General features: G+C 33.3%; 1 protein-coding gene across 2 annotated transcripts in view; it reads left to right on the top strand.

Annotated features, from left to right (window-relative positions):
* LOC129749726 (ecdysone-inducible protein E75-like) overlaps window positions 1–27,827 on the top strand; it is a 172,188-nt gene that overhangs the window by 85,075 nt on the left and 59,286 nt on the right. The gene's annotated exons all lie outside the window — the stretch shown is intronic.

The raw sequence follows: 27,827 nt of genomic DNA, 5'->3' as shown, positions 1-27,827 counted from the left end.
TCCAAAAGAAGCTTCTAGGTATCTCGATGGGTAACTTCCACGGTGTGACCACGATGAGGCCAACCGATCGTGAGCGGATTAGGAATCGGGGTTGCGTTTTTGTTCAAGTTACACAAATTAAAGAATGGAAAATAGAAACAAACCAAAACCTCGGACGGACGGAAGGTGAAATCTATGACGGATGTAGTTGCTTGTTTATTTATTCGTTTCGTTCACTCGTTTCGTTTCGTTCCATTCGTAGGTATATGTGTGGTGATGTGAATAGTGAACCAACAACTCGTAACATTGTTTAATCACACACAGTTTGTTGACTCCTGTTGGCTTCGTAGGTTAGTGACCGGCCGTGGCTCTCCAAGTCATTGGCCATTTCTAGCTGCTGGCTTCTCACGTTTACTTTTTCCAAGCCACCCCGCCCCTATGCAGGCAGCTAGCTAAGCTTAGTCGAGCGGCTTCTAGCCGCAAGTTTCACCGCCAATTGACTCCGGGCAGAAGTTGTTGACCTACTGGTTTAACGACCAAGAAAAAACTTCAATTTTCCAACCAAAAACACATAAACAAAATAATAACACTTTCCACTTTTGAAAATAAGCTCAAAATAATGTATCAAAATTCGATTCTCCATCGTCCAAAATCCATTGAATTTATCTAAATTTTATTTTTTGGATTTTTTTTTTATTTTGAAACGTAACTCTGATGATTTTTATTTTTCGGAATATTGAATTTTAATTTGTGTTATGAACTCTTAATCTGAAGTTGAACACTGAATTAGAATATTCAATTAGCATTTGAATTTGTATTTTGAATTATGAATTTGCATCCCGAGTTTGAATATTGGATTAGGATGTAGTTATAAATTCTGAACTTGATTGATTTTAAATACTAACAATATTTGGTGAAAATTTAAAAACTAGCTCTTTTTATGAGATGATTTATGTCATTCGGGTCTATAAACCTATTTTTCTTATTAAAAATTGCTGAATTTTATTATTAAATAATATTCTAAACTAAGGTTGCCTGAATTTTTTTCAGTACGTATCCGGGCCGCACAAATCCGGGCTTTGAACAAAAACTTGGCAAAATCCAAGCATTTGATTCCAAAACTGTCGACCGAAAATCCCGGCAATATCCGGGCAAATTTGGTCAATACCCAGGAACTACTCAACAAAAATCAAGAAAAAAACCAAAACATGTCAGCAGATTTTAAATCGTATTTTAGGCTTCCACAAAACCTTTCATGATTATTTTTATAAAACTTTTTCGGATTTTGGACATAAATAAAAAAAAATTACAATTTGTTTTTTTTTGTTCAATATGGCAAAAAGGTGAATGAATCAGGGCAAAATCCGGGTTTTTTCAATGAAATCCGGACAACCGGGCCGGATCGGACTTTTTCCAAATTTTGTTTTAATTATCCGAGCAAACCCGGATTAAACCGGGCAATCTAGCAAGCTTATTCTAATCTCTTAGTGCTCATTTGGATACAATTTGAACATTGATATTACGAGTACTGAAAAGATTTTTTTCGAATCTTCGTCCGAAAGTTGCATTTCTAAATTCTTTTGATTAATACGATTAGAAATTAAAAAATTAAGAAAATAACAAATTTAAAATTAGAAAAATTAGTAAATTTTAAAAATTTTCAAAAGAATCATATGTCAAAAACAAGATAATTGACAAAATTTTCCCATGTTGTGGAAATTATCGGGATTGTTGAAGTTTAAAAAACTGCCGAAATTGTCATGATTGTCTAAATTGTCATAATTGTCCAAATTGCCAAAATGGTCAAAAATGCTAATATTGACAGAATTATCCAAATTATCTTAACAATTAAGGTTTAAAAAATTGAAAAACTGCCGGAATTGTCAAAATTGTGGATATTGCTAAAATGATCAATTTTGCCAAAAATGTCGAAAAAGGCAAAATCCTCAAAATTTCAAAAATTGTCTCTATTTTCGACATTTTTAAGTTTTCAATCTGATCCTAAAAAATCAAACTGGTCCAAATAAGAAATATGCCAAATTGACGATTTTTATCAGTTTAACAAAATTAGATGATATTAGTTTCGTTGTTTAGGAAATTTATTCTCGTTTCTAAAAATTTTGAAATTCGGGGCATTTATTCTACCAGGTAATCTGTAGTAGGTTCCAAATAAAAAAGACCTGATATTGTTAGGCTAAATTTACGAATTTTTTAATTTGACAAAGTAGACAATACTGAAAAATTGTTTTAATTTACAAAATTTAAAAAAATGACGAAACTGACTTTCGAATTTGTAGAAAATTTAAATTCATAAATGACAGCAACTGAAAAGATTAAAAACAATGTTTCAATTGACGAAACAGGAAAAATTGTCAAAACTGCAAAAACACATACGGTAAAATTGACAAAAAATGTTAATATCCACAACAATGCCAAAAAAGACAAAATTTTCAGAATCAACAAAATTAACAGTATTGTTAGAATTGACAAATCCGTCGAATTTGACAAAATTGTCAAACTGACAAAATTGATGATCAAGTTGACAAATTGAAAAATTTGAAGAAATGGACAAATTACTTCATTTTCAAATTCGACAGAACTAATTAAATCCTTCCAATTGAAAAAATATAAACTGTCGAAATGGTCAAATTTGTCAAAACAGTTCTAATTGAAAAATAAGCAAAATTTTCAAAAATGGATCAAATTGACTATATTGATAACATTATTATTTTTAGCAAACTGATTAATTGTCAATGAAAAAACAATGACAAAATAGATTGAATTAACAAGTAAAATTGAAAAAAAAAACATTATTTCAAAATTGTCAAATCGACAAAAATGATTAATGTCGAAATGAATAAATAACGCAAACATTTTAAAAATCAACCTATTTAAATAAGTCTACAAAACTGTAAGTAAATTGAAAAATCATTGAAATTAAAAATCATTAAAAAATATCGAAACTAAGCCAAATTTGTCAAAAATGAAACTGTCAATTTCTTAAGGTTTGTCCATTTTGACATTTTTTTTTTTGAATAAATTGTCAAAAATTTGCTGATTGTTGAAATGTTCCCAACTGTAAAATTTATAAATTGACAACATTCACAAAGATATCAATTGACAAAAATGTCAACATTTTCAAGATGATCAATTATGTCAGAATTTTAGAAACTTTTTAAAATTGACAAATTATAACCAAGTGACAATAGTGACAATTTTTTAAAGTTAAAAAAATCGAACACATATAAAGGAGTTTACTAAAATTTAATGTTCCTTCGAAGAGATATAGTTAACTTGACTCTAAGGCGTACATTTTAAAAGTATATGATGGCGTCTTACGTTAAAAATGACAAAAATTTTAATAAAAAACTAAAATTGTCGAAAAAATCTGAAAAAAATGTCTAACTGCCAAAATAATCGAAAATTCTCATAACCTCCATAAATAGGGTATTTGAAAAAAATACACAGATGACAAAATTTAACAGAAATGACGAAATTTACAAAATGAATATTATAATTATTATTATTATTATTGATATTTATTAAAGTAGAGGGTCTTAGTTATGAAGTCAAACAAAATCATAAAATTTCCAACATTGACAAAAATTGTTATAGTTGTCAAAATTGACAAAATGATTAAAGTAAACTATTTCAGCAAATATGATAAATTTCACAAATAACTCTAACTTTCAAAATTTAAAATTTGTTGTTGATAAATTACAAATTCTCCGCATCGGCAAAGTCGTTCAAACTATAAAAAAAACGTTTAAATTGTAAAAAATTTAAAAAAAATGTTAAAAAAAATTAACAATATTTAATTTTAATTTTAATTTTAATTTTTTTTCTTTTGAAAAATTAGAAAATAGTCCAAATTGGCAAAATCGTCAAAATTGTCAAAACTGTAAAAATTGTAAAAAAAATGATAAAATTGAATTTTATTACTAAATTTACAAATTGCTTTTAAAATGATTAAATTGATAAAATTTACAAAAATTATGTTAAATAACCAAAATCGTATAAGTTATCAAAATTGACAAAATGATTGAAGTATATTATTTCAGCAAATTTGAAAAATTTGACGAATAACTTAAATTTTTAAAATTTAAATTTTTTTGTTGACAAATTACAAAATTCTCCGATTTGGCAAAATCGTCAAATTTATGAAAAATGTTAAAATTGTAAAAAAAAAAATTATAAAAAATTACCATTTTGACAAATATTGTCAAAGTTGTCAAAATGATTTAAGTTGAATATATGTATAAGCAAAATTTGTCTGCTTGGTCGAAATTGGCGAAATTAAGAGTATTGTAAATTCAAAAATGGAAAGTTGCAAAATTAGCAGAATTGTCATATTTTGACTTCATTCCGCCCCAGTTAGGATTATTGTTTCATCAGTTTTTGTACTAATCTGGTTTATTCATTAACTTCCTATTTTTTTCAAGTTGTGTAAAAAAAATTGATAGAATATTATTTCGTTTTGTTTGTGTGTTTTTATGAGTGTTATCATAAAAATTATAAAAGCAACAAAATCTATTAACTAACATTGATTAAATTGAGTAAACGCAATAGTCGCACTGCATTTGTCGATAAATTGTCCGTTAACACGTTCATATTTGATCAAATGCCTTTGGTAACAGACTACGAAACGAAAACCGATCGGAAAATCAACCTATAAAGATCATTGATCAATGCCGTCAACCTCGGCCTGGAAAAAATATTCGAAGTTTGCGAAAACGCGGCTCCTAAAGAGGCTTAGATTGGAAAAGTTGAATGTTCATTCTAGCCGAGTTGGACGTTGACCATCAAAAAACATGCACAGCCTATGATTATTTATTTATGGTCCAGTCCGTTTGGTATCTCATTCTAATAAAGTTCAATGGCCAACAACCAATCATAGACAAACGCTGGTACATGAAGCTAGTAACTCCGAGGTGCCAAGTCGAGGTAACTTTGAGCCTGGCAAATGGCACGCGGTTACCGCACACACCGGCTGGCCACTAAAACCCCAACGTCCCCCATGTCTAGCTAAAGTGCGCGCGCCACAAACCGGACCTTGCCCACGACCACGTTAGAGAGGCATTTCTGGCCATTCACCACCAGCTCTCGGATTTCTTGGAACCATCAGCTAGCAGCCCGATGAAAATAGTGCATCAAATTTGTTTACAATTTGTTCAAAATTAAATTTTTCATCGGTATAATTTATTGACCATTTTGAACCTACAGCAATTTAAAATTGATTTTTAGTAGGTACTATTTGATACTTTTATCTACTATTATCGGATCTAATATGTTACATTCACGTGATCGGGAACGACCGATCGTTAGTCAGTTCAAGCTGCCCCCAACGACTGCTCCAGCACTTTTCAGGTGAAAAATAACCCACCCATCGTTCAGAGACCACGACGAGGGGCCTCTCAAAGTGGAGAAACTCTCAAAGGCCGATAAACTTCATTGATCGGTCATTGACTGGGGTTGCTCGATTATTAGCAGCAGTGGAGCGCCATCGTTGCCATCTATGTATGGTAGAGCCACAAGCTGGGCCCAACCACTGCTGGCTGACTAAATTGGACAAGAGAGCCGACGACGACGACTCGTTGAGTAGAAGTCGAGGAACAAGTTTTCCAAGTCACTGGCCTTTTCCTGCGCCACCTCCCGCCAAGGTATGTAGTGTATGTTGAGGTACGACGACGACGACGACGACGACGTGACTCTGCTCTGCCCTGGGACCCTTGCATACGATCTGATGTGCATGAAGTCGCTTGATTAATGCATGCTGAGTGGCACAGTTGTTGCGATTGTCAGCAAAATGGTTGTTATTTTTTGTATATTACGAAAATAAATGGGTAGAAATTTTGTTACCCAAAAATGTGTCCAAAATAAGAAAATAATCTGGTTTACTTCACGTTGCCTAACCAATTATTATTATTATTTAAGAAAAAATGTATCTGAAGAAAAGTTATACAATTATTTTCTTATAAAATATCGTAAATCTATAACTGCATCCCTAAGTTAAAGGGGAAGTTTCATAGAAGTCAACAAATCAAAACAGCTTCATACAACTATCAAAGTTACAAATGGCGTTTTAAATTTTGATGCAGTTTTGTTTTTTTTTTTTTTTTTGTTTCGATTATAGTCGTTTTACCTTCTTTATGGCATTCGCGACTTTATCAACGTTACAGTTGGCGGATCGTTATTGAAAAACTATCCGGTACAACTGTGTTCGATATTTACTCTTGGGCTCGCACTCGCGGACATCGGCTCAGGAGACAACAGACTTGCCAATTGAGCTATATCACAAGCCTATATGCAGTTTTGTGAGATGTTCATAAGTATTGAAAAAAATCTTAAAAATCGAGAAAAACTAAAGTAAAAAATAAGGAACGGCTTCAGTAGTGTGATTTTTTTTAATTTAAAAATAATTCATTTTTATGCAAGTTGAGTTTTGGCAATATATTCGATAGTTTACACAACTGAAAAAAAAAATTGAAATCGAATAATTTGATGAAATTGATCTGATCGATAACAGAGGACAGAAATCGATAAAGTTTATAACATTGATGAAATCGATATTCATATTCGATAGAGGCTGAATAAAATCACTAAAATTATAAAAAAAAAGGATCAATAAAGTCCATAAAATCGAAAAAAACGATAAATTCAATATTAATTTCATGATAAGATGAAAACTCGCTAAGATCGATCAAATTCATAAATTTCATAACATCGATAAACACATTTTTTTTGCTGTTTATTTATTTGAAATAACTTGTAAGTTTTAACTGACGTTCTACGCAAAAGTGTCCTTTGGGGTCATTTTCAGTTGGGAACAGCCTCTTTTAGTATAAAATTTCGATTAAAAAACACAAACAAACCTATTTCGCTTTGAACCTATGCTAAATTTGCACCAAGGTGGTTGTCTTTATGTTGATGTTTCTACAAAGAATGTCACACTAGAAAAAAAATCTCTGAAAAATACCATGCTATGCTGATTTAAACTGTAAAATATAGGGTTAAACTTAGGTTGCCAGCATTTTTTCAGCACGTATCTGGGCCGGACAAATGTGGGCTATTTTATCTAAAAACCTGGCAAAACCCGGGCATTTGATTTCAAAACTGTCTACCAAAAATTTGGGCAATATCAAGGCAAACTTAGTCAAAACCCAGGAATGACTTACCAAAGAATCAAGAAAAAAAACTTGAAAAAAAATTACATTAAAACTTGTTAGCGAATTTTAAATCGTATTAAAAAAATTGTACAGGGAACTTTGTTTAATTTGGCAAATTAAGTCAACAAAACCGGTCAAAATCCTCGCTTTTCCAAATGAAATCCAGACAATCCAGGCATTGAATATCCGGATAAAACCGAGCAATCTGGCAACTTTATGTTAAGCAATGTTGATGACGAGGGAAAAGTGGGTGGGAAAGAAGAGAGGATCTATCTTCATATATGGCGAGTACAACCTATTTTAATTCGTTCATTAAAAATCACTTGAAATTTTTGCATTTTATGAAAGACAAACGGTTTTTAGAAGCATCCTCTATATGTTAAATAGAATTGAAAAGTATCAATTTTAATAAAAAAAAAACAACGCGCTATCGTAGATATAGAACCTATCTCACGTAATATTTTGACTCCCCTGTTTATACACCCTTTGCTATTTTCTCATTTTTAGCTTTATTTTTAAGCTCGCGTTTATTGGCAACTATGTTTTGATGTTGAATAAAGTGTCAAATCTTTACTAACACATAAAAAGGATCAATTTCCATATATGGCGTATCGAGAAAAACGCGTTTGAAAAAATACAACCTATTTTAAATTGCTAATTATAAATCACTTGAAATTATAGCTTTTTATGAAAGACAAACGATTTTAAGGAGCATCCCCCATATGTTGGAATAAAGCTATATCAATTTTCATCAAAAATAACGCGCTATCGTAGATAGATCCTAGCTCACGTAATATCTTGTCTAACCTGTTTATACACCTTTTGCTATTTTCTTATTTTTAGTTTTAGCTAAAAGCTCGCATTCATTTGCAAAGTTGAATAAAGAGTCAAATTGATTATTTTCAGTTTGTTTGCAGTGTAGTTTCGAAAAATAGTTCCGGAGTAAAGGGTGTGTACCAATGTGATGGCAGTTCTGGTTTTAGAATGTTGTTTATAGATATATGTTTATAGATCCTTTACTCATCCTTAAGTTTTTCAGAGACGAATCAGCCAAAGGCTGAAAGTCTCTTAAAATAAAATAAAAATAAAAAATTGAGTTTTTAATGTAACGGAATATTATTTTCTCAAAAGGATTTTACCATAGCAAAACTCGATTATATTTTTATTCGCTGAATAAATTGAAAAATACACATATTCTTAACATTTTAAATAGGATTTAGTGCTAGATTATGACTTGGCACTCTGTCAAATGATTCTTTCTCTTGGAAATCCCTTCCGATTTCTTCTTAGGGACATGAATTATTGCATTATTAAAAAGAAAGAAAATGTTAAAATCATGCTATGCTATCAGTACACTGTCTAGCAGTTCTGTGCAGTTATTTTGATTCATTTTATGCGAAAGTATGACTAGTCCCCAAGAAAAAAACTAAAAGGGGTTTTCAAGGGGGAGAACTCATCGGCACTCATCGGCGCCGGTTTCTGGCTATGAAGAAGAAACCCAAACAACAATAACAAACTGTGAGTCGAGTGGATAAAGTGTTGCTTCGGACGTCATTCGGAATACGGATTAGGCGCCGCCGCCCAGGCCAAATTATAGTGTCGGGCACGTAAGTTACACGCTATCCTCCTCACTTTTGAGCTGAACCATTTTCAAATTTAAATTTTATAGCCAGAAACCGACGATTGATGAACGCTTTAGGAGCGCATCTGTTTCGGACTATAGCACGAATGTTCGATTAAGTGAACATTTTTTGGTTCCACAAGAAATATGTTTTATGCTTTATGTTTTATTTTAGTTCCTTGAAAAAGAATAAATATTAATTCGAAACGTTGGATGAAGAACACATAAAAAGTGTTGTAAATCTTGACCGAAAGACCGAAAGCCGAACATAACCTATAAACTATTCCCGGTCGAAAAATAAATAAGGGGGAGAATCATTTTCCGGAGTAGCCAGGTCATAATCTAGCTTTGGATCTCATGTGATAGATACGAAGAAGCTTAACAATTTTTGAAGTCACCAGTACAAAAAGTCTCAAAAACTCTCGATAATCCAATTGGCTTTATGCCAAATCAAATATTTGACACTATTTTGATAACAGGTACTTCAACCAGTTATTATTATTAACAGTTTTTGGTTTTCCGATTTTTTTTCCGATGTTTTCTTATTTAAACATGAAGTGCGCTTATAGGAATTTCCACCCCAAAAATGTATATTTTTCAATTAACTCAGTTAATGTGAATAGAACTGAGTTGAACGATGGTAAATTAAGTGTAATGATGAGAGATCTATCAAATGATGCTTTATTGATGCTAACTCAAAGATCTTTGTGCCAACAATGAATATTAGATACTGTTTTTGCTTTTTTTTAACAAAGCTCGAAAAAAGTTTAGAAGCCTTACAGTGTTCAAAAATATGTTTATATTTGTTAGTAGAATATTGCTGATTTTTACTGAAGCTGTGAACTTGATTGATGGTTTCTTCTTGATATTTGACTCAATACCATTTCTAGTTCCTAATGATTAATATTCAAAGAAATAGTGCCTCTTCGAAGAACGATATTTCTAGAGCTATATTACGTGCCGCACTGCCGTATAATAAACTGAACTTCTGTCACATTAATGTGCAAAGTTTGTGCGCTCGCCGTCTAACTAAATTTCAGGAACTGAAGAATCTTTTTACGGATTGTAATCTTGATCTTATTTGCATGTCAGAAACGTGGCTTGACGAATCAATTCGTGATTCAGTCATAAGCTTTGAAGGTTATAAATTGATTCGTAATGACCATAATAGACATGGAGGAGGACTTTGTGTTTACATTAAAAATAATCTCAAATTTAGAATTATTTGTAGTTCAGATAACCACAATAATTTTGAATTCGGTGAAACAGAATATTTGTTGATTGAAATTATCTGCAACGAAAACAAATTATTTTATGGCATTTATTACAATCCACCAGATACAAATTGCTCAGACATTATTTTAAACCATTACCAACAGTTTGCAATCAATTATCAAAACGCCTTTCTCATCGGAGATTTTAACACTGATTTAATGAAAATTTTTAATAGAGTAAAGCAGTTCAAAGACACTCTTACCAGTCTCTCCTTAACCTGCATTAACAGTGAGCCAACCTTCTTCTACAACCAAGGATGTTCTTTGTTGGATCTTTTAATAACTGATTCGCCAGAAACTGTCTATCGTTTCAACCAAATTTCCTTACCAGGAGTTTCTAAACATGATCTAATTTTTACCTCGTTAAATTTTTCTAGCACTCCAGAATGTGAGGGTTTCTGGCATCGTGATTACAAAAATGTTAACTATGAACTGTTTGATTATCTCGATAATGTTGATTGGTCACCATACTATAGCATTGAAGATTCCAATATTCTCAATGAAATACTCAATGCATTTCTAATTGAATTGAATGAGTCCTTTTTCCCTCTCAAATTTATAAAACTGAAGAAAAATGCATGGTTTAATGCTGAAATCCAAGCTGCTATGATTAATAGAGATCTAGCGTATAGAGCCTGGAAACGATCCAAAACTCTCGAAAATAGAAATAAATTTAAAGTTTTAAGAAATCGAGTGACTTCTCTCATTCAGAAAGCTAAAACGAAAAACGATCGAAAACAACTTAATATGAGTCTGACCCCAAGAAAATTTTGGAACAATATAAAAAATTATGGCTTATCTAATAATCAAGCTGACTTTTGTCATTCCAATCGCACAGTCACAGAAGTGAATGAATATTTCTCGTCGAACTTCACACGAAGCAATACTGAAGAGCGATATCTTTCAGGTAGCCCTAACGGCTTCTCATTCAGTACAGTCCGTGACACTGAAATAATTAATGCGGTTTCTGAAATCCGTTCCGATGCTATTGGACTAGATAATATTCCTATTAAGTTAGTCAAAACTATATTGCCATATCTTTTACCTGTTTTGTCACACCTTTTCAACACAATCATTACAACGTCTAATTATCCGGACAAGTGGAAAAAAGTGAAAGTTATTCCTATTCCTAAAAAAAGTAACTCTACTGATATTACGAATCTTAGACCCATCAGCATTTTATGCGCGATTTCAAAAATTTTCGAAAAGCTTTTGAAACAACAAATAATAAATTATTTAAATGATTTTAATTTTCTAACTAAATTTCAATCAGGTTTCAGAGCATTTCATAGTACCGAGACTGCATTAATGAAGGTTCACAACGACATAGCAGAATCGATTGACAAAAAAGGTATTACTATTATGATTCTCATTGATTTTGCTAAGGCTTTCGATAGAGTATCTCACTGTAGACTTATAAACAAGCTAATTACACAGTTTAACTTCTCCAGATCAGCTGCTGTTTTACTGAGGTCTTATCTGCAAGAAAGATATCAAGCTGTGTCAAAGGATAATGATTTGTCATCATTCATCCCAATTGAGTCTGGAGTGCCTCAAGGTTCTATTCTGGGTCCGATTTTGTTCTCACTTTTTATAAATGACTTACCCTCGGTGCTTGAGTATTGCTCAGTGCATTTGTTTGCAGATGACGTTCAAATATATTTAGGATCAGAGAGCAACTTTTCTGTATCAGAACTTGGTAGAAAGATCAACTTTGATCTTGAAAGGATTTATCAATGGTCTACAGTTAATTTACTACCAATAAATCCATCTAAAACGAAAGCAATACTTTTCAGTAAATTAAAAAAATCTATACCAAAACCTGTTTTATATTTTTGCCATTCTGAGATAACTTTTTACGAGTATGTAAATAATTTAGGCATCATTTTCGAAAGTAATCTTTCCTGGAATCGTTTTATCTCAGCTCAGTGTGGAAAAATCTACAGCTCTTTGAAGAAACTAAATTTAACCACTAAAAATTTAGATGTTCAAACAAAACTCAAACTGTTTAAGTGCTATATATATCCTCTATTTATTTATGGTTCTTTTTTATACTCTAACGCTGCTTGTTATGATTTGAACAGACTACGTGTTGCTCTAAACTCCTGCTGTAGATATGTTTTCAACCTTACTAGATATGATAGAGTGACACACTTCCAGAAAAGTTTAATTGGGTGTCCTTTCAACCGATTATACGATTTCAGAACATGCCTATTCATCTATAGGCTACTTAAAATTAGTAAACCACTCTATCTAAGATCTATTCTTACTTCTTTTAACAACCCACGTACCAATAGCCTTCTTGTTCCTATGCATAGCTCAGCTTATATGAACAAATCGTTTTTCGTTAGAGGTATTGTTCTCTGGAATTCTCTACCTGTTACAATAAAATTAGCTGCTTCGGAGTCAGAGTTCAAGAGGATGCTTTTAACAAGTTTCATAAGTTAAGGTAAAATCAGCAATTAGAGTTAGTAAGTTTAAATTTTCTATCACACACTATAGAAACGTTAATTTATTCGCATATTATATCACATTGTAACAATACAAAAAGATATGTTATCTTAAGTTACAAGAACTAATAAACTATGAAATAATAATAATAAAAATGGTATAATTTTGTTTGGTGATATTCCATTCCTGATGAGAATAAACGTCAAAAAAGGGTGTGTGCGCTTTAAGAATTTCTACCACCACTGTACAAATATAGGGCTCGTTAGGCGGCACCTTCTCGTGGTCCATAGTAAAATGAACATTATGAAAGAAATGTTTGTCCTTTTTTATATACATACATAGAATCTATAAGAATAAAAATAGATAAAATCGATAAACTGCAGAAAATTGTTGAAATCTACAAAATCGATCAAATCAATGGAATCATAAAAATCGATGAATTTGATAAAATTGACAGAATCAGTGACACTCAAAAAATTATCATTTTTGTGTTCATTTCTGTCAGTTTTCGTGCTGTGTTTCTGCTCAGTTTTAAGTTAATTTTTATGTTCTACATAATTTATGTAATTTTCTTATTCATTCTTATATCATTCTTGTATCAAGATTTGTAATAATGGTGATAAATATTTTGAACATTTTCATATGTTTTTCGTAGATTTGGTACCTACCTAAGGTTTGTTTAAAAAAATCTTGATTTATATACTCGCATTAACATTTATTTGAGACCATGCTTTTGATGGTAATTTGCGTTAATTTTTATTATCTTTGTTACTTATATAATTTTAAGATTTTCGTTATTTTTTTCAATTGCTGTAATTTTATTTTTATAATTATTTTCATATTTGTCATTGCTTCCATTTTTTTTTCATGTTTATCGTTTATCATTTTTACAACTTGTAATATCTGTAGTATATAATATTTAGTCCATCTCTAATTTCTATTCCCGTTTTTAAAGTATGTCCAAGAACAATTTTTTTTTATTCTTATTTTGACTTACGACTTTTTTTTTTGTCATTTTAAAGTTTGTTTTTTAAGTATTTCTTGTCATTTTTTTATTTTTTTTAATTCTTACACTTTTCATTAAATATCATTTTTTATCGTCTTTTCTTATTATTTTTCTACTCTTGTAATGTTTTTATCATTTTTGTCCGTTTTTTCTCTTCCTAACTTCTGTCAGTTTTGTTATTTAAATCATTTTTGTCATTTGTGCCATGTTTTAAACTTTTTTCATTTTTCATTTTTTCTTTTTTATCATTTTGCCAATATTGTTATTTTTGCCAATATTGTCATTTTTGACACTTGTGTCATTTTTATCATTTTTGTCAATTGTGTCATTTTTGCCAATATTGTCTATTTTGTCAATAATTCTTTCGTATCATTTGTGTCATAGTTGTCAGTTTTATCATTTTTTGACACTTTTTTTATTATGTTAATTTTGTCTTGTTTGTTTTTATCATTTTTGTCATTTTCTTCTTTTTTTCATTTTTGCTAATATTGTTATTTTTGTCAGTTTTGCTATTTTTGCCAATATTGTCATTTTTGTCAGTTTTGCCTTTTTTATCATTTTTGCCATTTTGGTGATTGTTGCATTTTTTTTTCATTTTCGCTAATATTGTTATTTTTGTCTTTTTTATCAATTTTGTAATTTTTTTCATTCGTGTCCTTTTTTCCAATATGGATATTTTAGTCATTGTCGCCAATTTAGTAATTTTTGTCATTTGTGTTATTTTTGCCAAAATTGTTATTTTCTTCATTTGTGTCATTTTTGTCATTTATGAGTTTTTGTCATATTTTAATCGATAAAATGGAAAAAAACTGCTAAAATTTTTAAAATCAGTAAAATTGTTAAACCACAAAAAATTTTAAAATTCATTAAATAATTAAATCGAAATTTGAAGAATCCTTAAAATTTAAGAAACAAAAAAATAGATTCGACTAAATATAAAAAAAAACTATAAAATCGTTGAAATTTATAAAACAGGATGAAAGTGAAACGAAAATCGGGCTTAAAATGAAAATTAGACTAACATGAAATAAAAATGGGACCGAAATTTCCATAACGGTGAAAAAAAATATGACAAAATGTATGGAAAAAAAAGACAAAACGGGACAAAAAATATAATTAAGACGAAAATATAACAAAAATGTTAAAAATGAGACAAAAAAGAAAATTAAATTTTAAAGAATTTAAAAAAAAAACAAAAATGGGATAAAACAGTGTTTGGATGAAGAAATTGAACATCGAAGAAATATAATTAAATGAAAATATTATAAAATGAGACAAAAATGTAACAAAAACTGTTAACCAACACTAAAAAAAAATCTTATAAAGTTTAGACGAAAAACATTCAGATTTGTCCATTTTGCATTCGCTTAGTCCAGTTGTGCAACTCAACTTTCTGCTGTACCGTTTCGTTCGCTTTCCGTCGTTAGTTGCACTCGCTATTTTGCAATAGTCTGCAACCCGTAGTCGCGAGCGACGTTAAGGGGTTTGTTTCGTTCAACTTTTCCACTCAGCTGAAGTTCGTTCACATCCCTGTCTCCCCCCTTCGAAATGCATGCATCTCAACTGTTGCGTGTTGCAATTGGCGTTTGTTTGGGTGTGTGTGGGTACATATGTGTATTTCGTTTTTGTGCGTGGCGGACATCGATTGATTGTCCTTTTCTTGTGCATTCATTATGCACCAACGATGTATGTTACAGTAAGTCTGTGTTGGTGAAGCATGCAACAGTCCGGACAGCTGCTATGCTGCCGAGCAATTTATGCGATTAATAAGCTGACCAGTTTCAATGCGCTGGCTTTTAAAAGTTACTCTAATGTAAGGGGTCTATCATGTTGAGTTGAGATATGCTTTTCGGAGTTTGAAGGGGGTGGAGAAGTTGATTTGACATTGGACATTCAAAAAGATTGTACTAAAGTTGATTTTTAATGAGTACTGGTAGATTTCTAGTAAAAAAAACCTGTTGTCGCAACAACTAGTTTAAACTCAACATTACACAGAAGTGTCTGACAATGTTGCTTGTTGTTGATATTTGCACAAAAGTGGCTAGAACACAGAAGACGAAAATCATGATAAAACAACTTTAACATGTATGTGCAGAACAAAGCCAATGTTTTGAACCCAACTCAACCTGTAAATTCATTCAAGGTTGATGCCTTCCAATAATTTGGATAATATGCAGCTGTACATTAATTATATAATTTTGAAGTCTTAATTTTCTCTCCGCTCCGATCGCTTATTATCTATCTAACTAGAATCCAATACAGCAATTAATCTCCTCGTAGACCCACGTAGACTCGGATGAGGTTTTCTCGAATAGAATTTAAATTTATGCACGGGTGGCCTAGAACGGCCAAATCGGCCAGCCGGCCGCCTCTCAAGAAAACCAACGATCGACCGAGCTCAGCTAGTCGTCGCCCGCCATCATCATCATCATACTTCTATGCCCAACTTCTAGAAACTTCACTTGGCATTGGATCGGTACAGTGACCCGGAGCAAGCCGGACTAGGTTATGCGTCTCTTTATAGTTCTAGCTCTCTAACTAGCTAACCTAACCTAGTATTAGTCTCCGGTGCTTTAGAACGCGCCTGGTTCAAGACAAATACTCGGAAATCTCGACTTCTAGACTTAAAGCTAGAGACTTGACGACACAGAAGGTTGACTTAAAGAAGAGTGGGGCAAAATTTTCCATCTCTTCTAGAACGGCTTGGAGTTTTGCCAATTTTTCTCAACTGGCTCAACCAACCGAATCTTTGCTGCTGCTGGGGTGAATGATTTTCCGAGGAATCGAATCGCAAATCGAAGGGGTGGAAGGTGTGGCCAGAAAAACTTCTAGGTTGTGCAATTAATAGTTTAGAAGACTGGTGGTTGGCCGCTATGTTTCACCAGAACCGAGCGTCCTTGAAAGCGACAAGTACTTATGGCTCTAAACTTTTTCGATTGAGGCTTGCTCGATTTTTTCATCCTAAACGTAGTACAGGGACTTGATTGGCGATTTTGCAATTTTAAAAACCTTCGAATGGTAGCAAAAACAGCTGTATTCTGTTGACTTTGACAAGAGCCAATCACAGTTTGAGAATTGATCTGAAGGATTTAACGAATAACAAAAATTATAAAGATCCAAGCTTTGCTGTCAATTTTGTGGGAATAAATCTAGTCTTGACAAAAATTAGACAAAAGATGTATAAATATGGATGAAAAAACACAAAACTGATACAACCTTATAACCAACCCCTTTTGGATACCATAATTGAAAATTTAAATACGACCGAAATAATGATGTGAGAAAAAAAAACAAAATTAAATTGAGTCGTAATGAAACACAACTGACTGGACTGGACTGGACGAGACAAAATTCAACAAAAAACTATAGAATGTTACAAAAATTATCGGAATCTGATAAAGACAAAAACACAAAACAAGATTTAACAAAAAAAAAATTAACATAAATACATATAAACATAAAATAAAATAAAAACCAAAGGTAAACCAAAAAAAAAACATAAACTCAAGATATAACAAAAATTTCTGAATCTAAAAAAAACCCAAAACATGGCAATAATTCAAAAATCTGAAAAAAAAAAACTCGATAACATGAAAAATGTAAATAAGATAAAAATTAAACAAAATGCCAAGACATGGCATCAATCATGGCAAAAATCTGAGAAAAAACTCAATATTAAGATAAAATAAAATGACAAATGAAAATAAAATAAAAATCAAACAAAATATAAGCATCAATTTGGGAAAAAAAACTGAGACCAAACATTTGGAAAATAAAACTTAATCAAATATTTCACTTGAAATTTGACTAAATTGAATCAAAATTCGACATGAAGATGAACCAAATGCTTCAAAAAAGTAGAAACTTGAGTTATGAAAAAAAAAGTTCCATAAAAAATATAGAATTTTATAAAACATAAGGAAAAATGGCCTTAAAAAAACTTATCTAAAAATTACAAACATATAAATAACATGAATAAGAACATAACCTTATCCAAACTAAAGATGAATATCAACAAATTTATACAAAAAAAAATGGCAAAAATAAAAGCTTGAGGTATGAAAAAATCAGATGAAAATCAAATAAAATAGGATATGAAATTATTGGAAAAATACAAATGAAAGATAAACTCGTGAAATGATAAAAATAAAAATGACAAACAAAAAAATTAACTTGAAATTTGACGAGCTCAGAACAACATTAAAAAAAATCTAAATTTAAAGCTTAAAAACAAAAAAAAAATCGAGATATGATCAAAATATTATGAAAATGGGACAAAAATGGCAGAAAATAGCTTTGTTTTTCTTCTATACTTTTTTCGGCTGGGGTTCAGTTGAGCTATATAAAAAATCAGACGAAATGAAATGCAAATTCGATGAAAATTTGAGGAAAAACGAACATAAGATAAAAAAATGAGAAAAATGTTTTTGACGGTATGAACAAAAATAATCATATTAAATTTTGCAAAATTGACAAAAATACAACCTTGAGATATGAAAAAAAAAAAAAACAGGACAAGCTGAAAAAAAACTAAAAGGATGAAGGAAAAACTCGAAAATTTAATCAAAAGTTACCAATATAAACTCCAGATACGGAAAATGCGATTCAGAAAACAGAATTTGGACTTCATCAAGGAAAGAAAAGGATGAGCTAAACAATAACACGAAAAATGACAAAAATATTAAATTGAAATATGACAAAAAAATTATCAAGAAGAATTGATCAAAATCAATAATCAGAAAATACTTAAAATAGGAGAAAAAGCGATTAAAATTACACCAAAAGTTATAAATATAAATTCCATATACGAAAAAATTCAATAAAAAACCGAAATAAAGACTAGAGGAAAACACAGCAGGAACAAAATGAGATTAACAATAAGAAAAAAAATATTCAGAAATGACAAAAAAGGATAAAAAATAGACATCAATGGTAAAAATTAGAAAAAAGTGTCAAAATAAGTTGGGATTCAAAAAAAATTAAGAAAAATGAGACAAAAACAATTTTTTTTAATGAAATTACAAAAATAAGAAAAAAAAAAGTTGAGATTAAAACAACTTATATGTAATTTTCGAGATATGATAAAAAAAACATAGAGCATTTCAGGTTCAACAAATAAAAGTGGATATGAGAAGTCGATCAAGGTAAGTTAACTTCCACTGATAAGGCCAATAATTGAATAAACAGAAAACAGAAAAAGTATCAAAAATGCGAAAAAACTCTAGGTATGATTAAAATAAGTTAAAAAATGAATTAAAAACGTAATAGAATCGGAGTTAGAAATAAGAAAAAAATGACGCAATTTTGACGCAAAAATTTGAAGAAGTTCGAAAACATGAAATAAAGATCATAAATTTTAAACAGATTTCTTGTTTTTTAAAGAAGGAACTATTTGAAAAAAACTACAAATTTTAAAGAGAAATCACAAGAGAATTAAATAATAAGATAAAAGTTTATCAAAATTAAAAGCAAATCAAACAAAATAAACCCAACAAGAAGATACATTTATAATTTAAATTTAAATTTTTACTTGACATGTGCGAAGACGATTTGTTTACAATTGGTTTAGTTTGGTTATTTTTATTGTAACTGTTTTTTTTTGGTTTTTTTCATTTAAAATTTTCTTTTCGAACATCTCTAACCGATTCAAAATACATGCATATAGCAGGCGCTGATAAGTGCATTGCCCTATGCTCCGGCCTTTGTGTACCAATTTCTGTTCTTATTGCCTACTTTGCGCCGCTACGTTATCACCCTCTTCGAGAATCATGGTTGTGGAGGGTAGGAAGGTAATAATTTCTCTGCCCCAACGAACTAAACTTTTTACCATTGCAGTTTGTGAGGGTGAGGAATTCCCACAAGTCATGAACTTAAAATAGCGCACGCGTCTCCCTTTCTCCCCTTGTTCACTAGCTCATTCTCCTCCATTGGAAACAAACAACAATAAGAACAGCAACGGCAACAACGTGACGATCGAGAATGTGCAAACAAATCAAGCAAGCGAAAAAAGTGCATCCAAAGCAGAAGCACCACAACATGTGTTTTATTTCTTCTTGTTTCAACCCATCCCGTCTCCCTACTAGTGTAGCTCCACTGTCATTGTTTTCCCTCACGCTCCATCCTACTCACGAGTTTCCCATCATCATCGTCATCGACGTCATCGAAATTCGTTCGTCAGTCGTCATCGGTCGGTTTTTCGAGGTTATCCGATGATTGCTCCGAGCGAACGAACGACGACGATTGATGGATGGGCGAACGACCACGGAGAGGGGTGCTCGACGATGACTGTAGTGGGTGGTGAGTTGAGGCAAATTCAAGAACAAGAATTCCTCGGCCACTCCACCCAGCCAGATGTTGCCTCTCTCTCTCTTTGAAACTTTGGCATAAGTAGAAAAGAGAGAGAAGAATCCAAAGTGTATCGGTGTTGATGGCGAGCGTACAATCACTTTTGCTCGAGCCTTGAACGCCATTCAGAAATATAAGCTCGCTGATGTTAGAGTGAGAAAGCGGATGAAGGCAATCACTTGGCACGGGGAGATGATGACGAACGAGGAGGTTCTGTAGTAGCTGAACAATCTGGGTCTGTCGTCAATTCGTTCTAGGGAAGGGGCGATGACTGGGAGGAAGGTGGATAACAGTCGTGCAATTTAGGTCATCAACCTTCTATTTGGGTTATGAGCTTTCCGGAAATGGTAGAATATTCTCGATGACTGAAGGATGTTATGTTTAACTAATTTTACGGGTTCTAGCATAAGAAATAACTAATGAATTCTTGCGACAACATTGGATTTCATATAATTTTCACTGAAAAAAAAATCAGTTCCTTCAACTTATTTCATAATTAAAAACGCCTCCGTCGAATAAATCAAACCTTAAAAACTCGTAAAATTTACCTAGAACAAATTTTCAACAACTCCACAGAACCCCGCGCGATCGAAAGGGTTAGCGCAAAGGTCTTTGTGCTATTAATGTGTCAATGCTATATTTGTATACATAAACAAATATATTTATTCGGTCAAAGCGCCCCGTCTCACTCGCACGTGCAACACGATGCGTAGCGAACAGGCGAAAGCGAAACAAACTGTAGGTAAGACTGATCCACAACCACTAGCACATCGACCCTTAGCTAGAGGCCCACTTCAATATCACCAACACACAATTGGAAATCAAAAGCAAAGCGGGTGGTGGAAAATCGTCGGTTCTCTTTCCACCTTACGCCCTCCGTGCTTTGCTTTGCTTGCTGTGCTGGGCCCACCGAGTGCCAAGAACTAGTTCGAAGGTGCAATGAACCTTCAATGAGGTTTCGCAAGCTTAGCAGGCCATGATGATGACGATGACTGTAATGACTACGATGATAGCTTAGGACCGAATAGCGATGGATAGAGGGCCATCGTTCTATGTTGGCTTGTTTTCTTGTCGTTCTCTAGGTTTTTCTAGGCCGCGCTTAGGGGTGCTCCACTACTAGCTGCTAGAGAAGGCCGATAGACGGAGAAACAAGACGAGGGGTGTGCAGCAGTTGGACTAGGTTATAGTACCACACAGATAGATATGACTTTTCTAGAATTGTGAAGCTGTGCATTGTGCGCTTGCTGCAGCTGGTTGGTTGGTTGGCCGTTTCTTGTTTTGGGGTAACAAATGTGCGATTTCGAAATTTCCCGCCTTGAGTGAGTCGCGGTCACGTGGGCATACCTTGGGTTCTGGAAGCGTGACAGTTCGTTCGCCTCTTGTTGAGTTGAGTTAAGTTGAGAAAACTGTCAGCTGCTGCTACTTCTAGTTACCTAGTAGTTGGTTGCCTATGGTGATTGCCCTGGCTGGCCGAGGTTATCGAAGTAGGACTTGGCCGGAGAACGATCGACGGCATCAGGCGCATAACTTTTAGGTTCTCGACAGCTCAGATTATGCGTGTAGGACAGAGACGGTCGACCCGAGTATAGTAGCGAGTTAGTCAGTCAGTCAGTCAGCCGCAGCTCGAGCCCGAGTCAGAGGCTATTGACTTGTAACTGTTGTGTCACTCGGTTAGCAATGAATTCATATCAAAAGCACATAAATAAATCGAAATGGGTGGACTGACACACAGCACAGATTATTTTGAGTGGTGTTTCGTAACCCGGTTGGGGGGTTATGCAAATATGGGCAGAGGAATTAATAAGCCTGAATGTTCTAGGAAAAACGAAAAGCAGTAAGCCTGGGAATTTAATTAAGCAATTTCTAGACGAAACAAATTCCCAATAATTGATATGGAAATTTGGTTTCTTTGAATGATCGATTTCATTATTTTGAGTTATATGACTAAAACTACATTGACGGAAAAAAATTTAAAAGACAAAAACCGCATTGAGGGAATCTTATTTTGCACTATTCGCTCTTAATTTGGCGTATGGTGATAAATGTTCAGCTTGACAAATCATTTGCTCAAAAAGCGGAAATTCTTATACGATACGACTTTAATCGAAAACAAATTTAGGAACACATTGTAATTGTAATTGTTTTTTTTTTATTGATTTATCGTTAGCCCATCGATGTGGAATTGTAGTTAGGGTCAAGGAAATACAATTTGATAGTAACAAGTGAATTAATTAATTTTAATCTGTACTATTTTGTCATACACCAAAAAATATCAAAAAGTTATTCTTTAATAAATTTAAAAGTCACAAATTGAACCATAATCTTCCGATTTTAGAAGGAAGTTTTTTTTAACAAGAAGAATTTTGATGAATTGATGAAGAAGAATTTCGATGAAATAGACTATCAATCAATAAAATTTTAGATAACATTCTTCCAAAACAGGTAACTTAATTGTATTTTTAATTAAAATTCACATGTTTCTTTACACAAACAAACTTTTTGTTGTTGTGATAAATGAAAAATAATATTTATAACGTTAACGATAAAGTATTCGACTATCTTCATCGTTATAAAACATTTCTTCAAATTTCCTTTTTGTTTAAAAATATAAAGGGTTCTATTGCAAATAACGTATGTTGAATCAGTTTCCAGGGTTTTTAAAACACCTTGAAAATTTCAACATGCAAGTATTTTCTTAATATGACTTTCAAAATAGAAGAAGCTTATAAATCAATTAATCATGAAAAATTTGAGCAAATATAGTTGAAGTCCGGTTGGTCTTTGAACGTATTTCTCTAAATGTAGCATGATTAATTGCTTCATAAGAGGAGCAAGGTGGTCCAAAAAAATTATCAGATCAAAAATAAGTCGTCACCCTATATATAAGGATGATGAAGAAATTCACTGGCTGAAACTTTAATAAAGATTACAAAGCAATAGAAATAGAGAACACAGCAATAATGTCAAAGTTTGTCAAGCATTGTTCAGCAATATTGTTATTCTAATTTAAAAAAAAAATATATTAAATATTGCTCGGAAAATAAGTTTGTTCTTCACCAAAATATTTCCGAAAAAATGGCTGTACAATATTGCACTATATCTGGGATTCTGAGGTTTAGCACCTTCAAATGATAAACAAGGGTGTGAGAAACAAACTTTTATAAGACGGCGACTCAGAAAAATGATGTTTAGAGGTCGCACTGGTTCGATGTTTCTCATTTTTAAATTTTATTATAATGTAAGTTTTAAACTAAAATTTCTTTGGCACTGTTTTGGACTCTCAATTTGTATGTATGATTTTATTATTAACGCAATACTATAACTTTTTGTAAAAAAAAAAAATATTTACAAACCATAAAAGTGTACTTTGGATTAAGATTCTCAATCAACATTGATTCTCTTATTCTTTTAGCTGTAGCTTGTCTTTTCAAAGATTTTCAAGTTTTTCTGTCGGAAAAGGTCACAATTTTCAAACTATTGCTAGGATTTGTTTTGAATGATTATGCAGATGAGTTTCTAACAATCTAAGAACTAAATAAGCTCCTGATACCAAACTTGAACCACCAGGAAGAACCATGCCAAGTTTCTAGAAAATTTCTAGAAACTTGGGACGAAAAAAATAGCCTTTTCAAAAATCGAACCAGTACGACCTCTAAACATAATTTTTCGAAGTCGCCACCAAATAAAAGTTTGTTTTTTACATTACAAGCTATCATTTTACGGTTGAGTCCTCCGAATCCCCAGACAATCCACACTTGTAAAATGAATGTGGATCGAAAGGAAAATGTTATTTCCTGCGATAATTTGACCAAATCATGGAAAATTTCCAAAAAACGGATCATCTTTAAGAAACAAGAGTCCTAAGGAAACATTTGATTTTTTAAACTTTGTTCTGCTCGATTCTATCCACGATGCAGTTGGCGGACATTCATTGAGGAACCTATTTGGTACAACCGTGTTCGCTCAGAAGGCAAGTTTTCTGCCAATTGCCAAGTCCTTCACAAAAAGTTAAGGGTATATTTGAAACATTGTTCTAGAATATTTTACTTCTATGAGAAATTCCAGTAACGAGCCTTATTCAACAGCCTTATTTTTATAAACAAAATTTTCATAAATTTTAAGTAAGGTAAGGTAAGTAAGGTAGAATTGGCTAGTTGTTGCATTTAGCCACAATTAGGTAGTTTTTTTTAATTCCTGAATATTTTGGGAAAGAAAACATCAAATATCTGCATTAACTTTTTTCATAGATTCAATGTTGCTTCCAGCCACTAAAATACTCGAATGTTTTAGAAGTACAGACCACTTTACAAACAAAAACTTAAAATTTCTCTAGTGTTATCAAAAAAATTGTTTTTTTCATAATTTCGTTTGATCCTAACAACAATAAAATATACTTCATAGTGAACTTTGATTAATCCCTAGTAAATTTTGATATCGATTCCAACTGTAAGCCTCGATTTACTTTAATTATAGTTTTATCGTAATAATTCACAAGGTCGATGACCGCCAGCTTTTGGTCCACGCCACGAAATCCACTATCGACCTACCTTGAGCGGGAAAGGTGTGGTCCGATTGTAAACAAACAAACAAACAAACAAACGTACCGTAATAGAGAAAAGGCGAACCTTGATGGTGATGGACAGAATCAGAAAAAATAACAACCAGCAACAGAGCAAAAAAACAACATCGACGCTTAATAGCGCGAAAGAAGTTCATTCACCTCGCGCGGGCAGCAAATCATTCGGGGGGTTTTTTGGTTTACCCGAAAAAAAACAACAAAACGGCGGCGCTCGAATGCTGGTGAATCAACAACAACAACGAACCAGCAAAAGCGCGCTCTTTGTGGCTGTGACTCACTTCCAAATACCTACAATAATTGTTTGCACGAGCTGCAAAAATTTGAGGTTCACAAAGAGCTGCGTAGTAAGCATTCGGTTGGCTTTGTTGCCCTTTTTTGGAAGCAGAACAAAAAATCTTACAAAGTAAGACATCGATGCGATATAAGAATTAAATCATTAAAAAATTCCATCACAGCAACAAGGGTTTTTCTGATGGTTTTTATATTTAGGATGAACGTATTTTACAAAAAAAAAAAACATGTCATGGTTGACTATGTTTTATTTCCGGATGAAAATTTGCTGTGTTTGTGTTCTCATTAAGATTGAAAATACCACCGGATGAAAATTAGGTGAACCACGAGCAATTTTGTTTTGTTTTCCTTCTCCCGATTTGTTCCCGGTTAGCCCAATTCGGAATGTAGAGCTCCGGCAGAAGCGGAAAAGACGTGCCAGATCTGTTTCCCTCAATTTTAGCCCCAAATGCTTGGCCGCCCCGTCTCGGCCTTCTTGGACCTAACGTGGGCACATTCCCCCACAGCATTACAACCACACGGCGATGGTGTCAGCAGAGATCAATGACTTTTCTCGATTCTTGCATCCATTCCCCAGATTCGTTTGGTTTGCAAACGTGTTGCTCACGTACGTACGATGGGGCGCAATCCTCGAGCAAGCAGATACCTTCTTACTTAGGTCTTGGACGTCGTCTTCGTCGTCGTCGGTCGTTGGTAAAGCTGCAAAAGGTAGAGCACGAGTGTGGACTCAAAAACAGCGATTCCCATCAACCAGCCACCCGCACCTTCACCGATCGACCGACCTGCTGCTGCTGCTGCTGCTCTGTGGTGTGTTCTTTCTTTACACATTCACCGCTGTGTGCTCACGACTGTCGAAAGAAATGATGACGATGATGAGAACAAGACGAACGAAGATCGCGTACACACATTTCTTGTGTGATTCTCGTCAGAGACCTACTCTTTGTTGCCACAACAACCACACCTTCTTCTCCCATTTCTCCCGGGCAACGACGACATCGTCTTCTTCGACGTCGACGACGACGACGACGTTACAACAAGACATTGTGGGGCGAGCTGGGTTGATTACCACATACCTCTCGCCGAGACCCCCGTTTTCCTTCGTCGTTAGTGTCCCCATCCCAGAGAGAAATATGCGCATGTGTCACTGAACTCTCGAGCTATTGCCTTCTCGCTCACGGAGGGATTTCACATCGCACAAAGCCATGAGGTGCAAAAGAGTCTCCAACAAACCATCATCATCGTCATTATCGTCATTCGTTTACTAGCGCTGCTCGTAATCACAGTCATCACCGTCATCATTTGTCAATGGCCTGCTTTACCGTCTCGCTGTTGTTGTTCGTCTTCTTTTGAAAGATCGTGGTTTCGTCACGAATTTCAGATATCCAACCCAACCCCTTCCCTTCTACTAAGTTTTTCAGTTTTTAATTCTTCGACGCCTTCGACGAAGATGAACGCAAGACAAAAAGGGGCGAGAGAAACGAAACGCGATGATGACGGCGCTCATTTCTGCTGGCTGTGGCATGCTCGGCTGTTCCGGGTCTTTGAACTCCCAGCCAGGGTTGTTTTGATTTTGGCCTCTGGTTTGGACGTAGAGGTAATTCTGGACCCAGGTGGGACGCGTGGGTTGTGGGACTTATGGAACAGAGCAGATGTGGTATTTTCCCCGGATTGCCTGGAGGAGCTCCAGAGGGACGAACGGCGCAAAGAGAATGGGTAGTTGACCTAAATATTTTTTCCTTCGTTCTGTATTTTCCTTTCGCATTCGCGGTCTCCGCGTTCTAAGAAGAACTGCTTGCTCATTCATCGGAGCAGCAGAGCAAAGGAGCGATGACTGGGACGGTTTTTTTAGGCATTTGGTTTATTTTTGGTTGACGTGTGACGAAGAACCAACCAACAACCAACAACAGGATGCGCGATATTGACGTGAATTCCGGGGATTAGGCAAGATATGAGTGAGCGCTGTGTGTTATTGCAAAAGCTCGAACATAAACAAACAGAAACAACTGTTATGTGCAAACGTGTTAAGAGGGCAATAAATTTTTTGCGCACAAGCTTGGACGATTAGGTGCGACCTGGAGAAATTATCGTTGTAGCTTCTCAGAATGTTTACAATCATTGTTTAAACTCGGAGTAATTTGTTGGTTGGCGTTAAATTTTATTGTTGCGCTTCTCTTCAAAGAATTTATGATTTTTTTTTTAAATTTTGGAAAACCAAAAGTAAAGTTCTTTAAATTCCAATTTATCGAAAATATATAAGGAAACATGCCATCTTAGAAACAGAACTATAAATTCACCCACTAAATAGAGGACAGCTACATGCCAATCTAAAGTTTTAAGTCAAGAATATACAACAGCTTGAATTTGGACTTCCAGAGCAACGAACAGGCTAACTTTAAGTGCGATATCGAGAATGTAAAATTTTGGTGACATCAAATGGCTTCTTAACTTCCTTTGGAAAAAAAAGTTTAAAAATGCTTCTTTTGAAATGCAGCACAATTTATAACAAAACTTTCGAAGTAAGACTTTTCGATGTATATAAACCTTTAAAAAAAATTCTGGTTTGTTTCTGTTCTAGTAGTTACTTGTTTTTTTGCAAGGCAAACTCAAAGACTGTCCAACATAAGATTGCACTTGTGGATTTTTTTACAGATTTTCGCCGAAAACTTTAAAATTTTCCTCATAACTTGAAATTTGGGTCATTTTTGCGACCTGACCCGACCTGACCTGACCTTTTTTTTCTGCAGAATAATAAAATCCAAATTTTTTTTTTGAGGTTTTTGTAAAAAAAATTTAATATTTAATATTTTGCGAAAAATATCATTTTGTAACCCGTTCGATGTTGTAATTTTTATCTGTAGACAATGTAATGGACGGTTGCTGAAAACTATATACGAAGCACGAAAAAATAGTGTTATTCATCTGCTTCCGGGCAAAAATGAACAAACTTGTAAATTTTGGGAGAATCTAACGACCCCCGGGCGCAAATTGTCAGAAAATGAAAAAATGCTCTTGTTTCATAATCTTTCAACATTTTCTTAAATGTTCCCCTTGTTTTTTTCCTTTTCGTTTTGAATTTTTCCACATAAAGCGACCTATCAGTTTCTCACTAAGTGCC

This window comes from Uranotaenia lowii, chromosome 2 (assembly GCF_029784155.1).
Source record: "Uranotaenia lowii strain MFRU-FL chromosome 2, ASM2978415v1, whole genome shotgun sequence".
NCBI classification, from domain to species: Eukaryota; Metazoa; Arthropoda; class Insecta; order Diptera; family Culicidae; genus Uranotaenia; species Uranotaenia lowii.
Note: the sequence above shows the minus strand (reverse complement) of the source record. Positions and strands in the feature narration are given on the sequence as shown.